This window comes from Nyctereutes procyonoides, unplaced genomic scaffold (assembly GCF_905146905.1).
Source record: "Nyctereutes procyonoides isolate TBG_1078 unplaced genomic scaffold, NYPRO_anot_genome, whole genome shotgun sequence".
NCBI lineage: Eukaryota > Metazoa > Chordata > Mammalia > Carnivora > Canidae > Nyctereutes > Nyctereutes procyonoides.
Window position 1 is genome coordinate 24,721,568 of NW_026575046.1, and position 15,848 is coordinate 24,737,415.

Sequence of the window (15,848 nt, forward strand, 5' to 3'; positions counted from 1 at the left end):
GTGGTATCTATAGACTATATTAAAGAATAGGATTTGATTTTTTGAAACTTGGCTATAAAGGTTTCTGGCAAAGAAGGCCACGCAATTCCTAAGTATGACCTTCTCCTCTCCACAATGGCAAAGGGGTACAAGAGGCACAGCTGAGAATTTCAAGTGCTAATGATAATGAACTCACTGTCACCCTTTTTCCTGCTACCCAACCATTTCTTTACCCTTTTCTGATCATGGTCTTATCTGGAATATCATATTACTTTCAGGTATCATGTTTCCTTAGGCTCTTCTAGGCAATGATAATTTTTCAGACTTCTTGTTTTTGATAACCTCTACAGTTTTGAGAAGTACTGATCAAATATTTTGTAGAATATCTTTCAGATTTGACTGTTTAGTGCATTTGTCATGATTAAATAGGAGTTATTGGGTTTTGAGGAAGAAGACAACAGAGATGAAGTGTCATTGTATTGTATTATATCAAAACTACAGATTATTAACATGGTATCACTATTGATCACCTGGCTGAGGTTTGTTGAGTTTATTTTCTATTTTTTTTAAGATTTTATTTATTGGGGCACCTGGGTGGCTCAGTGATTGAACATCTGCCTTTGGCTCAGGGTGTGATCCTGGGGTCCTGGGATCAAATCCTGCATCAGGCTCCCTGAGGGGAGCCTGCTTCTCCCTCTGCCTATGGCTCTCTCTGTGTGTCTTTTAAAAAATCTTTTTTAAAAAGTATTTATTTATTTATTTATTTATTTATTTATTTATTTATTTGACAGACAGGGAGAGGAGAGAGAGCACACAAGCAGGGAGAGTGGCAGAGGAAGAGGCAGCCTGAAGGGAGTATTGATCCCAGGACCCTGGAATCATGACCTAAGCCGAAGGCATACACGTAAGACTAAGCCACCCAGGCTCCCTTGTTGAGTTTCTTCACTATAACATTTCTCCTTTTTACTTGCTTTATATACTATACTTTTTGGAAAGAAGTAACTATGCCAACCCACATTCAAGGGGTAGGGATTTATGCCTCTCTGATAGGAAGTATCTACATAAGTTATTTAGAGATTTTTTTCCCATAGAAGATTTGTCTATTTCTTCTGATTTATTTACTTATTCAGTTATTTATTTCTATCAATATAGGCTCATGAATATCTACTTTATACTATGATTATGATCCAATACTACATTACCTTACTACGTAGTCCCAGCTGTAGCCACTAGGAACATTTTTAGTTGGTTTCTGTGTTTCTTTGACATACTTCCATTGTTGGATTTTTACTCCTCCCCACTCCCCCGCACCACCCCTTTGGTACTTTCTTGCTTTCTGGCACTATAAAATGCTCCCAGTTTATTTTGTATGTTCCCAGCCCTGTCTTAGATTTAACTGTTTGCCCAAGAAATCCTACTTCTTTTAATTGGAAAAATGGTATTTGAACCCAAAACCTAGTTGCTTCTGTATTGTATTTTTTATAGGGTCCCTCAGCTGACAGAGCAGGAAGTTATATGTGTCTATACTAATTCCTGTGTATGTAGATGTCTAGAAATACATCCCCATGTAACTACCTTTGTGTATATTATGCTAAATATGGTTCACTGTGATATCTCCTACCGTAACCCATTCCTACATGGATCCTTCTAGCCTCCTCTCCTTCTTTGTCTGTACTCTCTCACTCCCATAGTAAGAACTCTGGCTCCCACCATCCTCCATTCATTTACTTAATGGGGTTCCAGCATATGTCTATAGTGGTTTCAGAACCTTTAACTTGTATGCTTATGAGAAACAACATTATCAAGTGGAATACAGTTTTTATGTACAGTTTCTTTTGCCTTTAGTCTTGCTATCTCCAGGCATCTCCAAAGTTACTTAGGTCAGCAATTTTTCTCCACTCCCTTTAGTGAGGTTATATTATATATTTTATAATACAATTAGATTTGGGGGCCCTTAGGTGGCTCAGTATGTTAAGCATCCAACTTGTGATTTTGGCTCAGGTCATGATCTCATGGGTCATAGGTTTGAACCACCAGCCAGGCTCCATGCTCAGGAGGGAATCCACTTGAGATTCTCTCTCTCCTTCTGCCCCCTCCCCACTTGTATGTGCTCCTGCAGTCTCTCTCTCTCATAAAAAAAAAAACCTTTACTAATAAATTAGATTCTTTTGTTCCATTCCTCATTCCATCCTGATATTTTCTGACTTGTTAAATGATTTAATTTTTCTAAGTTTGCATAAATTAAGGTTGATACTTTGTGTTGTACAGTTCCACGGGCTTTGAAAAATGCAATGTCACATACACATCATTTTAGTAACACTAAATACTTTTGCCACCCTAAAATCTATGCTCCATCTATTTAATCCTCCCAGCTCCTCAAATCCACATCAAACACTGACCTTTTTAAAATCTTTACAGTTTTTTTTTCTTTGAATGTCATATAAAAGGAATAATTCAATAGACAGTAATTTTGGACTGACTTTTTGCTTAGTAATATCAATTTAAAATGCATGTATGTTTTTCATATCTTCTGATTTCACACCTTTCTATCACTGAATAGCATTTCATTATATGGATGCACAATGGCTTGCTTATAAGTTCACTTGCTGAAGGATATCGTCAACGCTTCCAGTTTTTAGAATAAAGCTGTTATAAAGATTTGTGTGCAGGTTTTTCTGTGGACGTAAGTTTCAAATTAAGTAACTAGCTAGGAGTACAATTGCTGAATTGCAGAATATAACTAACTATGTTTCACTTCATATATGAGTTTTTGTGTGGATGTAAGTTGTACAATACTGATTTTCAAAGTGCTGATACCACACTGCATTCTCATCAGCAATATGTGAATGTTTCATTTGTGCTGCAATTTTTGCCAGTGCTTGGCTTCAGGTTTTATTTATTTTAGGCATCCTAATAAGTTTGAAGTAATATCTTAATATTTTATAATATTTTATTTCTATGATGACTAATGACTTCATCATTTGATGTTTGTCATTAGTATATTTTCTTTGGCAAAAGTCTGTTTATATCTTTTGCTCATTTTTAATTGTTTTCTTATTATAAATTTTGAGAGTTATTTATATATTTTGGATAGAAGTCCTTTGTCAAAAATGCTTTTTTTGTAGCTTCATTGTACTATAATTTACTCATTGTAAGTATACAATTTAATGAATCTTATTAAATTTCTAGAGTTGTAGGACTGCATTATTATGATTACTATTACATTGTAGTTAAAAAATGAAGCTTCTAAAAATATATTTATAGATACCAATAGGAGCTCCTCATTTATTGAAGGATAAGAATTTCACATATATTTATGTCCTTCTTTCCTTTTTAAAAAAGTTTTATTTATTTATTCATGAGAGACACAGAGAGAGAGAGAGGCAGAGACATAGGCAGAGGGAGAAGCAGGCTCCATGCAGGGGGACTGACTCAGGACTTGATCCTGGGTCTCCAGGATCACACCCTGGGCGGAAGGGAGGCGCCAAACTGCTGAGCAACCCAGGGATCCCCTTTTCTTTATCACCTAACAGACTTTTGGATTTGAAACTAAACTATGAGTATTACATCTTATCACTTATATTTTAAATCTTCTCTTTAAGGTATTTTTTATATTGACCTTATGTTAATATGACTGTGAGAATGATTATTTGAGTTTAGTTTTTAGTTTGAGTTATGTTTTGAGTTATATTTTTAGTATTGTGACTCAGTGAATTTACAATCAACTGTCATTATACACCAGAGAGTAAAGTTGAAATAAGGAGAGATTTAGGCATGCCTGGGTGGCTCAGCAGTTGAGCAACTGCCTTGGGCTCAGGGCAGGATCTCAGGGTCTGAGGACTGAGTCCCTCATCAGGCTGCCTGCGAGGAGCCTGCTTCTTCCTCTGTCTGTGTCTCTGCCTCTCTCTGTGTGTCTCTCATGAATAAATAAATAAAATCTTAAAAAAATATATAGGGAGATTTAAAGATGCATACAAGAGTGGCTTCCTCCATCTATGATTAAAAATTAAATGTTATCTATATTGGAATGTAGTCATTATGTTGGTTGACTGTAAGTCAGTGGAAAGATTCAACAGTAAGGTAAATCTAAGCTTGCCTTAGCCGATTTGAGTGATTGGAATACTGAGGTGCAGATTCCCACTCCTCCTATACACACTGACCGGAGGCATGCTGGAGTGCTGGGTTTAGTTTTGTTTGCCATTCTATAAGAGAGACATTGACAAATTGGATCTAATACATAGGGCAACCAAGATAGTAAAAGGGCTAGACATGGTGTCACATAAGGAATGTTTAGAAAAAACTGGAATGTTTAGTCTGCAAAAGGAAAGAATGATGGGGCTGTGGATTGGTTGGAGGAACATGATAGCCATCTATCTTTAAACATTTACAGGACCAACAAAATAAAGAGGATTTTTTTTTTTGTCACAAAGAGACTCACTAGTAATATAGATTAAGTTCAAAGGAGGCAGGCTTGACTTATACAAATAAGAAATTCTTTAAATTAAAAAATTCTGAAATGAAATGGTTTTACGATTTAGATGCAAACTTGGTGGGGGGGGTAGACTTCAATGTCAACAGCATGCAGGAATCCTGTCTAAATATTTTTTAAATTTACTACTTATAATTATTCATATATTTATATTCCATCAAAGAATATTTTCTATAGTAATTGGAACTATGTGATCATGATAACAAGTCTTCTGTTGTCCTGGACATTGAATATAAAGTATGCTGGAGAGAATGGTCAATGAATGATGAATGATAAAATTAGAATTTTAAACATGGATAGCTTTTGAATATGAGAAAAGCAAGTATTTTAATTGGAGAATTATGTCTAAGAGTACAGAAAAAAATAAGCAAGTATGTCATTTTTTTAAGGCACCGAGTAGACAAATCTGACTGAAAAACAACTATATGTAAATATTTATGAAGTAACTATTTGGGATGAGAGCTTTGGTTTGTCATTAATGGCCTCTAATAACTTCTACAGTCTAAATTAAATGATCAGTTTATAGCCCTCATCTTGCTTGACCTATCACCAGTCATTGATACAGTTGATCACCCCCTCCTCTTTGAAATAAATTCATCACTTGGCTTCCAAGACACTATGCATGCCAAGTTTTTGTTTTTCCCTTCTGGATGTCCCTTCATAGTTTCTTTCCTGATTCTTCTATATACTTAACTCCAGAAGTACTGTAATTTCAATAACATTGCTTTATCTGTCACATAGAAGCTGCTATTTTCCAAATGTGTGTCTCTACCCTCTACTTCCCTGAATTTCAATTTCAGTTATAAACTGTCTACTTGATACCACCTCTAGTGTATTTAACTATAGAAACCTAAACCTGCCCTAAACTGAACTTCCACTATCTTATTCTACCTCCCATCACCACCATTCCCGTCCCTTGTAGTATCCTCCTCTCACTACATTATAGCTCTATTATTACAGTTCCTCAGGAAATTAGATTCATTTTCTGATTTCCATTTCCTCTCATCGTCACACAGTCTATTAGAAAATTCTGTTGGATCTACCTTCAAAATATATTCAGAATGCAAGCCATTCTCATTCCTTTACAACCAGCCCCTGATCCCAGACACAGTTATCCCTTTCTTGGATTACTACAGCTTCCTTTTGCTTCTAACTTTGAGTGCATTCTCAGCAAAGCAGCTTTTAACATGAAAATCAGATAATTTCACAGTTCTGCTCAAAACCTTTCAATGGCTTCCATCTCATAAAAAAAAAAAAAAAGCGGAATTCTTTACAAGAATCCACAAAGTTCTGCTAATCTGGCATCCTTCCCTGTCTGACCTAGTCTTTTAGTAGTTTCCCCCTCACTTACCTCTCCTCTGGTCTTGCTATTCTTTTTTTCTTTCCCAACTTATAAACAATGTCCCTTATCAGGACTTTGGTAATGTCTGTCCCCTCTACCTGTAATACCCTTCTGTCGAATATCCATAGGACATGTGCTCTTATTATTGCCTTTGGGGCTTTACTTATCACCTTACCAGTCAGCTCTACCCTGTATAGAATCTCAACTTCATCTCAACACTGCACAGCCCTTTTCCTGCTTTATTTTTCCTTAGCACTTCTCACTATAAATGTATCATTTACATACACTGTGTAACTTTATTAATAAATTTGGCTGCTGGTTTCACCTCCTTGCTAGATGTAAGCAACTATTTTTGTGCATGTTTTTCACTGCTGTACTCCAGTGCCTAAAAGAGCTCATGCCATGTAGTCATTGCTCAATAAATATTCATTAATGTTTAACTACTTTTTGAGAACCCTGAGCCATAGGCCAAAGAAAGAATTGTGTTTACTTGGCTTTGGAAAGAGTGCGGAAGCTTTTTGACAGTAAAAATTATGTTAAAGATGTGTTGTCAGAAGACTCGCTTCCCCAATTATGGTTTAAATATACGGAATACTGAGAAGTTGCAAAGGTTTAAGTAAAGAAGACCTTGTAGGAGTGTGTTACAATAATTTATACCATCCTGTGGACAAAAGGAAATGTGGCAACAAAGAAGAGACTAATTACAAAGAAAGAATTGTTATCTAAAAGTTAGTGATTGGTAAGAGGAAAAGAAATAAAAATCAATGATTTTTGAACCCCTCCCCCCCCTTTTTTTTTGTAGTGAGTAGAGGAACAAGATTAAGGAAAAAATAGTGTAATGAATGATAGAGTACACCACACCAGTCTCTCAGGACTAAAATTTTCATTCTTCCAGCTACTGACAATGTTGGCTGACAGCTCTTAGTTGAGTCTTTTTTCCTAAAATTTCCCTTGGCTAAAGAATTCCCACCCTCCCAAGGTCATGCTGCTTCCTCTGGAAGTAGGTTTCATCCATAAGTCATCAATGAGGAGATATGAAGACCTTAAAGTGAATAGCTGTGGGGCACCATCCCAGGTCTGGAGCCAGTAGGGGTACACAGTGAGGTCCTAGGTCTGCGTTGAAAATCATCTACTCTTTTTACTCAATCTAATCTTCCTTTTCCTCTGGTGTTCTCTTGAAGGCCCTCTCCATAACCCTCCTGCATGTGATGCTGTTCCCAAGAAACCCAACCCAGGACAAATAGACATCTGAGAAACACTGAAGAAAATAAATATGTTAAAAAGTTGGGAGCTAACAACATTTATGTTTATAACGGATAAATAGATACATTTTTTGAGTTTAATTAATTTATTTTTAAATAATCTCCACACCAAACATGGGGCTCAAATTCGCAACCCTGAGATCAAGAGCCATATGCTTTCTGGCTGAGCCAAACAGGCACCCCAAGAGGTATATTTCATACATTAAGTTTAACCGAAGTCATTTAATTTTAATATGGATTTATTAAAAATTTAGTGTTTGTAGAAAACCATACTATTTACTACTGGGAGTATAATAAAAACAAGATGGCCCTTGCCTCTGAACCTCACAATAAATACTTTCAATTTATGAAAGAGCATTGATACTGAGGCTGGAATCCTGAATCGCAACCAAATTCATGATTAACAGCCTGCAGATGTGCATAAACTTGTGAAAATGTAATGTCTCTGAAACATGTGAGATGACACTAGTCTGTGTTTACAAAGCATTCTTCCAAAGATGCTCCATGCATCTGTAGACTATTTAGTATTTTAACTATCTTCTTAGTTCTTTAAACAGGCTTACATCTGTAGTTCTAAGAACATAAAAAGAATAGAAGTCAGGTTATAGACATATCCTCTTGCAATGCTATCCTTTCTGATCTTGGATTAAGGCAGTATATATAGATGGGCAGTTCTTAAGGGAATACTGAGAATATTAGTTAATGGTTCGAAGATAAGTAATTGCCAACAATTTTGGGAATAATCTGTGGATTCGAATACTAGGAGCATTCATATGATGATATTAACTTAGCCTCTTAACTTTTAATGTTCTGTAAGAAACAATTCCTTTTCCCCTCTGAAACCATTTAGCAAAACCAGCAAGAACTCGGTGTCTGAATTTTCACCATTTGCACTTTCACACATGGATATTGCTAGTAATTTGTCACAGGATAGTGACGTACTCTGTAAAGTTGGATTGTAATAAACACATGAAAAAGATGTAAAAACACACTAGCTGCTAGGGTGAGAGGATCTAGAGCAAGGAGAGAAATCATAGGGTGATACAGTGATAAAGTAGAAAGTGGCATTCACAACAAAGCTGTTGCAAATTACTCACTACAAACAGTTATCCACCATGTACTTAAATTTTTTTTCAGAAAGGAAATTCCACTTTTTTTTTCAGAAACTCAGAATTTAATAGCTTTTGCCATCAGTCTTAAATAAATCCCTCTATGACAGTTGAAGTCCATTTCTTGTTTTTATATCTTTAACACTCAGTGATCCATATAGCAGCTGTAATAAATTTTCACCATCCTAACTTAGAAATCTTTGAATCTGCTGATTTCTGTCACCTCACATTTGGTATGGATGGCCCAATTTGATTTTGTCATCTGTAATAAACATAAACCATTCTCATCTGTATTATTCTCCTAGCTCTTTCTCTCAGAAACCTTACATCAGTGTTGATATTATGACTAGGATTGCTACATCATCATGAGAGAACAACAGAAGTTATCTTTAAGCTAAAGACATTCATTCCATAATGATGCTATATTATTTCACTCCCAACACATTTTCAAATGGCTTACTACCTACTTTAAATAAGAAATATAAAGGAAGTGTAAAATATTTTACGTAAAGCAAACATTCCAAATGACAATGCTTGCTTTATTCCTGATTTTTAACTTAATGTCTCATTTTTTTTTTGTTTTTAACCTGATTTGTTCACTGTTGCTTGTGTCTAGAGATAAAAGAAGTGTTTTTATATTATGTCTGGGTTTTTTTCATTTCAGTAATGTTTACACAATTTGTAGAAAATGGCTTGTTAACAATTTCTGGATTAAATTTTTATTTACAAAAAGTCCTGCTCTGGGAGTAAGATTGAATCAGAGTTTCCTTGGTGAATAATCTTACATGGCTTATTCCTACTCATGCTCCCCTTTTAGATTGTACATCATTTTAATCAGTATACACTGTGTGTTTGACACTGTAGAGTGATATAGAGAAATTCTGCTCTTCCAGGAAGATATTTATTGACCATGACATTTAAACAAGGCAGATGCTTGGTTACAAAGAAGGTTAAGAATTGGGATAATCATGACAAGTGTAAATCTTTTGCCTAAGTATTAATTAATAACTTCTTTATGTGTATCTAGAAAAGCAACATGATTGTACTGGCAAACATCTGATAAGATATCAAAAAAAGTGATTAATTCAACTCCATCTGGACTCTTTGTACAATCTCAGTTTTTTGAGAAATATTTTATAACAAATACAGCAACTGTTGAATCCTGATGTCTGCCCTGCTATTTGTCTATCTGTCCATCTGTTTGTTTGTCCACATGTATTTGGCTAGAGGATAACATATATTTCTTTATAAGCCTTTCTCCATAACTGAGGAAGTAAAGGGATTTAAATGGTAGCAGCCTTGTTTACTATACATCACCGATTTGGAACCATGGACTATTTGCAAAAAAAGCATTATGTCTCCTTTATAAATTACATTATTAAAGCTGTGTAATAAAAGTAAAAATTGAAGTATGTATAAAAATGAAAAGATATTTTGGTAAGCTGAAAACCAACAGGGTGCTCAACATGTGTAATATAATGCCTTTATAAAATATTTATATATATGTTGCATTATAGATAATATTAAATATCTAAAAATAATCTAGCAGAATGCTCATACAAATATTAAGAGTAATTACCTTTGGGGAGACAAATGGTATTGGGTATTACTATTAATCTTCATAATTCCTTAGTATTTTATTTTGTTTTAATATGCATACAATTTTTTAACAATTATAAAACTGCTTTTATAATTTAAAATACATCTAAGAAAAAAGTAAATCATTTTGCTGCACAGGAAATGAGGAAGCAGTAGTTTCTTTACACTCTTCTATTCTTCCATGTGGACCTGTTAGCTAGGACTCAATTTGATGGACTACCTTTATATATAAAACCCATCATTTTGTTCTTTTTTGTTAATATAGCTTCTAAGTGGTTTCCTTAGCATTTTAAATCAAACTGCCTGGATGTATCTGTTGTTTACTGAAGTGAATGAAATCAGTGTCAATGTCTAACAGTTTTTGGAATTGCCATTTTGTTTTGTTTTGTTTTGAGGGAAAGTTTTTAGAAATCTCCCAACAAGAAAATTAATCATAATCTAAAATTGGAAAATTTATGTGGAAATAAAATTTTGCTGAATAAGATATAATGTCCCCTAGATTATATTCAAACAATAACATCAATAATACATTAGTCAAAATTATTGAAGCATTGACAGCCACAGCCCAGAAAAGTCTATGAATTTTTTACAGCACCAGGTGTGAAAATTATGAAGTGGGGAACAGCTTTGTTTAGAATTAACAGTGTGCATTAAGTAAGCCAATAAAATAAATCTATTGTTATCTCTTCTCCTACTTTCACTTTTACTTTGGATAGTATTTTTTAAAATATTCACTTATTTATTTGAGAGAGGGAAAGAGAGAGCATGAGCAAGAGGAGGGGCAAAGGGAGGGGAGAAAGAGAATCTCAAGCAAACCACCCCCCCATTCCAGTTAAGCACCGAGCCTGACATGGGGCTCAATCCCAGGACCAAGAGACCATGACCTGAACAAAAATGAAGAGTCAGACACTTAACCAACTAAGCCACTCAGGTGCCCCTAGGTAGCCTTTTTTTCTTTATAAAAATCCTTTCTTCATTTCTAATTCTATATATAATTCTTGTGTCTTGATGGTAACACGAGGTTGGTAAGATTTTAGTTATTGAAGCAATGATTTTTAATGGCAACTTCTATTACAGATATTCTGAAAATTGGCCCACTCTCCATCATTTCCCTTTCAGGATCATTCGGGCACATTGTCTTTAACGATGGATCTGGTGCAACTCATTTCCAAAGTCTTTAAAGAGAATAAATACAGAGTAGAAAGACAAAATCTTATAGATTATCACACCTGGGTACTTAAGACATCCCTTCAAATCCCTGGGAGAATGATCCTCTAATGTATTCAAGTGATTTATTACTTGAAAGACATTGCCATCTTGGTAGAAAGTCATAAAGAACTAAAGGTTAAACATATAATAAAATAATTAAATGATATATGTGTGTGTATACATATGTATCTATGTGGATATAGGTAGATTCTACTATAGATAGTGGAAGCTTTAGAAAAATATATTAGGATAAAATTTACATTTGAGAAAATTCTTACTTAATGTGTTTTTTGATTATTGAATAAATACTATATTTAATTAATTCCTGCAATCAAAAAAAAATTGGTGTTCTAACAAAAAGTAGCTTAGAACCTTCCATAAGGTGTCATTAATCATTCATTCATCAATCTTGAGCTGTATATTTCTACATCCGTCTACCTGATAACTTTGCTTAGATGTTTAAAAGGCAAACAAAATTAAAGGCAGCAAAAACTAAACAAAAACACCTCTTAGTTTCATACACACAGCCCCAACATCTTTCTCCTACTTACCTCATCTTAGTAAATGACACAATAATACACTCAGTTGGTCAAACCAAAACTTTTCTATTGGTGATCCTAGACTCCTTTCTTTCTCTCCTATATGTAGCATATTACTTCCAGAACATGAATCCAACTTCCCTTCATCTCCTCTACTGCTATGCTGTATGACCTACTGGGATCTCTTGGTTTCATTTCTTCAGGAACTTTCTGGTAGGTCTCCTAACTTCGTGATCCTTTAAAGTCTATTCTCCACACAGCAGCCAGAGGAGTCTTAAAGAAAAAAAAAAAAAAAAAGAATCTGGTCATCACTTCTTCTTCTTGAAAGCTCCAATACTTTTTTATTCCACATAGCATAGTGAAATGCAGACTTTTTATCTTTGCCTACAACACCCAATATGATTGATTTCTACTCTATCCCATCTCCTACCACTTTGTTTTCTCTTCTCCAATCTACACTGGTCTTCTTTTTATCACTTAAACACACTGAATTCACATTGGAAATATATTTTGTAGCAGTTACTTGTGTAGTAAATCAAGTACTTCTTCGATCAAGTGTAAAATGATGACTAACACACAGATTCTGATCTCTAGAAACTTATGATCCAGTAGAAAGAAATGTGCCAGTAAGTAAACCAGAGCAAAAAGTATTCTGGTGGTATGAAAAAACTATGAATAAGCTTGTAAGATTGCAAAGAGGAGTCACCAGTTTTACTTGAGAAAACTGTTGAATGAAACTTCAAAAGATAACTTGGGAGATATTGGCCAGGAGGACCCAGATTGAGGAGGGCATTGGAAGCAGTTGGCTCTTGAGGAGGTTCATGGACGACAGGAACCACGTATGAAGTAAGGAGACACACAAATCACTCAGCCTGGTTTGATCAAATCACCAGATCTAAACAAGGGCCTATTGTTTCACGTATTGTTTCACGTTACCGTGAACCATAAATAAAAGTAAAAACAAAACAAAACAAAAACTAAAAAAACAAAACAAACAAACAAACAAAAAAAAAACCCTCACAAACAGAAAAACCTCTGTGGGTCAAGTGATATCATCAGATTAAAAATGCATTTCTTATGCCCAGGCCACACTATTGGTCCATTTGAACAAATCATTATTTTACTTATTAAACAGATATTTTTATCATCTAAGATCTATACTTGGTACTGATCTAACTATTAGAAACGGGGGATTGAGAAGAACAGGCTAAGTCCCTGCTCTCATAGTCTTTACGGTTAGTGTGGGAAACAGATCAAAAACAAGCAAATAAACACTTGCTATTTCAAGGCAACAATTAGTGCTCTGATGAGAAACAAGGCAGGGTAAAGGAAAGGTAGGAAAGGGGGATTTCTATTCCACTTGGAGTGATCATGGAAGGGCTCTCTGTGAGGAGGTAGATGTCTGACTAGAAATCAGAATAGACCAAGGGAGGAAGATGCAGCTCTCCTTGAGTGCTAACATGGCAGCAAGAGAAGATGTGAAGCATGCACGTGGTCGCATTCGGTAAAGAGCGAGGAGGTAAGGACTCCTGGAGCATGGTAAGCCATTGAAAGAGTGATAAAATCTGACTCAGAGAGAGCCAATGGCAGGTCATATAAGCCACTGCAGACTTTCACTAGTGCTGCAAGTGACATGAGAGCTACTGGAAGTTTTTGAAAAGAGGGAAGATACTACATGACTTAGGTTATAAAATAATAATTCCAGGGATCCCTGGGTGGCTCAGTGGTTTAGTGCCTGCCTTTGACCCAGTGTGTGATCCTGGACATGCAGGTTTGAGTCCCACATCGGGCTCCCTTCATGGAGCCTGCTTCTCCCTCTGCCTGTGTCTCTGCCTCTCTCTCTCTCTCTCTCTGTGTGTGTGTGAGTCTCTCATGAATAAATAAATAAAATCTTTAAAAAATAAAATAAAATAAAATAATCATTCCATAGAGTATGTAGTATGGAGGATAAGAAAAGAATGTGGGAGACCAATTAGATGACTATAGAGTCCAGTCATCAAAGAGATGATGGTGGCTTGAACAAAAGAGTTGTCATTGGAGATGAGTGGATGGGAAGGGTTATGGTTCCAAAATGAGTGACGTAAGACTGCTTGATTTTTTTTTTGAAGATTTTACTTATTTATTCATGATTGACACAGAGAGAGAGGTAGAGACATAGGCAGAGGGAGAAGCAGGCTCCCTGCGGGGAGACCTCTGCTGGACTCGATCCCGAAATCTCAGGATCATGCCTTAAGCTAAAGACAGATGCTCAACCACTGAGCCACCCAGGTGTCCCAAGCCTGCTTCATTTTATGTGGAGTAAGAAAAAGAGAGGAATCAAGGATAGTTTCTGGCGTTTTTGCTTCTTGTTAGAACAACTAACTGACAGAATGTTTGTGCCACTTTTATATATGGACAGATTTGGAGTTGAAAACCAAAGTTTCTATTTTTGCCATATTAATTTGTGATACCTATTGGATAAGCAAATACATATAATATTCAGACTAGAAGCAAGTAGATTTTTTTAAAAAGATTTTATTTATTTATTTATGAGAGACACAGAGAGAAAGAGAGGCAGAGACACAAGCATAGGCACAGGCAGAGGGAGAAGAAGACTCCATGCAGGCAGCCGGACGTGGGACCTGATCCTGGGTCTCCAGGATCATGCCCAGGGCTGAAGGTGGCGCTAAACAGCTGAGCCACCCGGGGTTCCCCGCCCAGAGACATTTTGATGGAGTTAAAATTATCCAGATTTGCAAGTGTACACCTTGACAGTAACATGCCAGTCTGAGTTGATAAGACTAAGCATTTCAGTAGATATTAACTGAGTTCCTAAGAATGAACTGAAAACTAAATCTGAGGACTAGTGGTGGGAATCCCCTAGGATATTGCTTGTTAGTTAGCAACAGTAATTAAATTAACAAAGGCTACAGGTTGAACCTGGAATGTGAGAAAAGGGAATTTCACGACTGTGATTTTTCATTAAGAAAAGCATGAAGGACCAGTTTTGCCTAATACTAAATTTTCTAAACCTTCCTACTGCCAAATATATTAAGTTTATAATGCCAAATATATTGTTTATAATATACACTGTCTCCTTGTTTTGTGTCAATGCAGATTGACCTCAGTTCAAAAGAGACACAATTCACAGCTTTCACTGTAAAAGTCACATTTCAATCTAGTCATTTTGCTATACCTTGACCTTGATTAAACTTTGGTAAATCCTCCAGGTACAGCAATTACAATAATAAAAGAGTAAATTAACTTAATGGATGTCTAAGGACATTCATTTTGTTTCATTTCTTTTTAATCATTAATTCCAAAAAGATGTTCTAACTAGACTTTCCTATGTAGAATTCAGTGTGCTTTTCTTGAGATATCTACTTCTATATTCATTCATTTAGGCTAATGAAACTAGAAAACTAGAAAAAAATTCAAACTTGAATAATCTTTTATGCTTAGATATTTAAAGAGATTTTAAACCCACAGCAATGCAAAAAGAAACATAGGAACATGACTAGAATGTGATTTTTGGTGAATTTAAGTGGAATTTTAATTAAAAATAACATCCTAATGCAATCATTTTACCAGCTAAATATCTCTTCATTCTGTCTAAAATAATGTCTTATAAGTTAAAAGAAAGAAACTGAAGATGCTTTCTAAAAATAAAACCATAATAGATATGACCTTGGAATTTTATCCCTTTCTGCTTAATGAATACAATTAATGTTCTGTAGGGGTAATTTATCTGAAACTACTGTACTCATTATGTTAAATTGTCTCTAATTATTATTTTCAGGCTATTTGGCACAAATAGACCAAGTTCAAAATTACAATCCTCATGGAATCTATGGTGTTTGATAAACAGAAAGTTATAACTTTATGTATATAATCATGATGTCAAATCAGCAGCCAATTGAGTGGAACTCAGAGCTAGTGCTTCCTACTAGCTGGAATACCAAGAAGGGGTTCAGTAGATGTGCATTTTATTCCCACTTAGCCCTTCTTTTGTGATGCACAGAAACACTCTCCTAAATGGGAATGAGCCATGCTGTTTTACTCATATAGCTAAGATTAGATTCAGTTTTGAACTCATTAGCTGAAAGGAGCCTTTTTATTTTGTAGTATAATACAATTGTGTTCCTAACTTGGAAAAAAAAAAAACAGCTAATGATACAGATGTGTTTTGGTAATGATGGGTACCATTAGTAATTCTAACCACCACTAAACTTTCAGAGAAGGAAATAAATATTCTCATTTACTATAAAAGCTGTGGTTCGTACCTTTGGTTCACACTGGATTTCATTCTTTTTCTCACAGGTTGTGAGCTGCTCACATTAA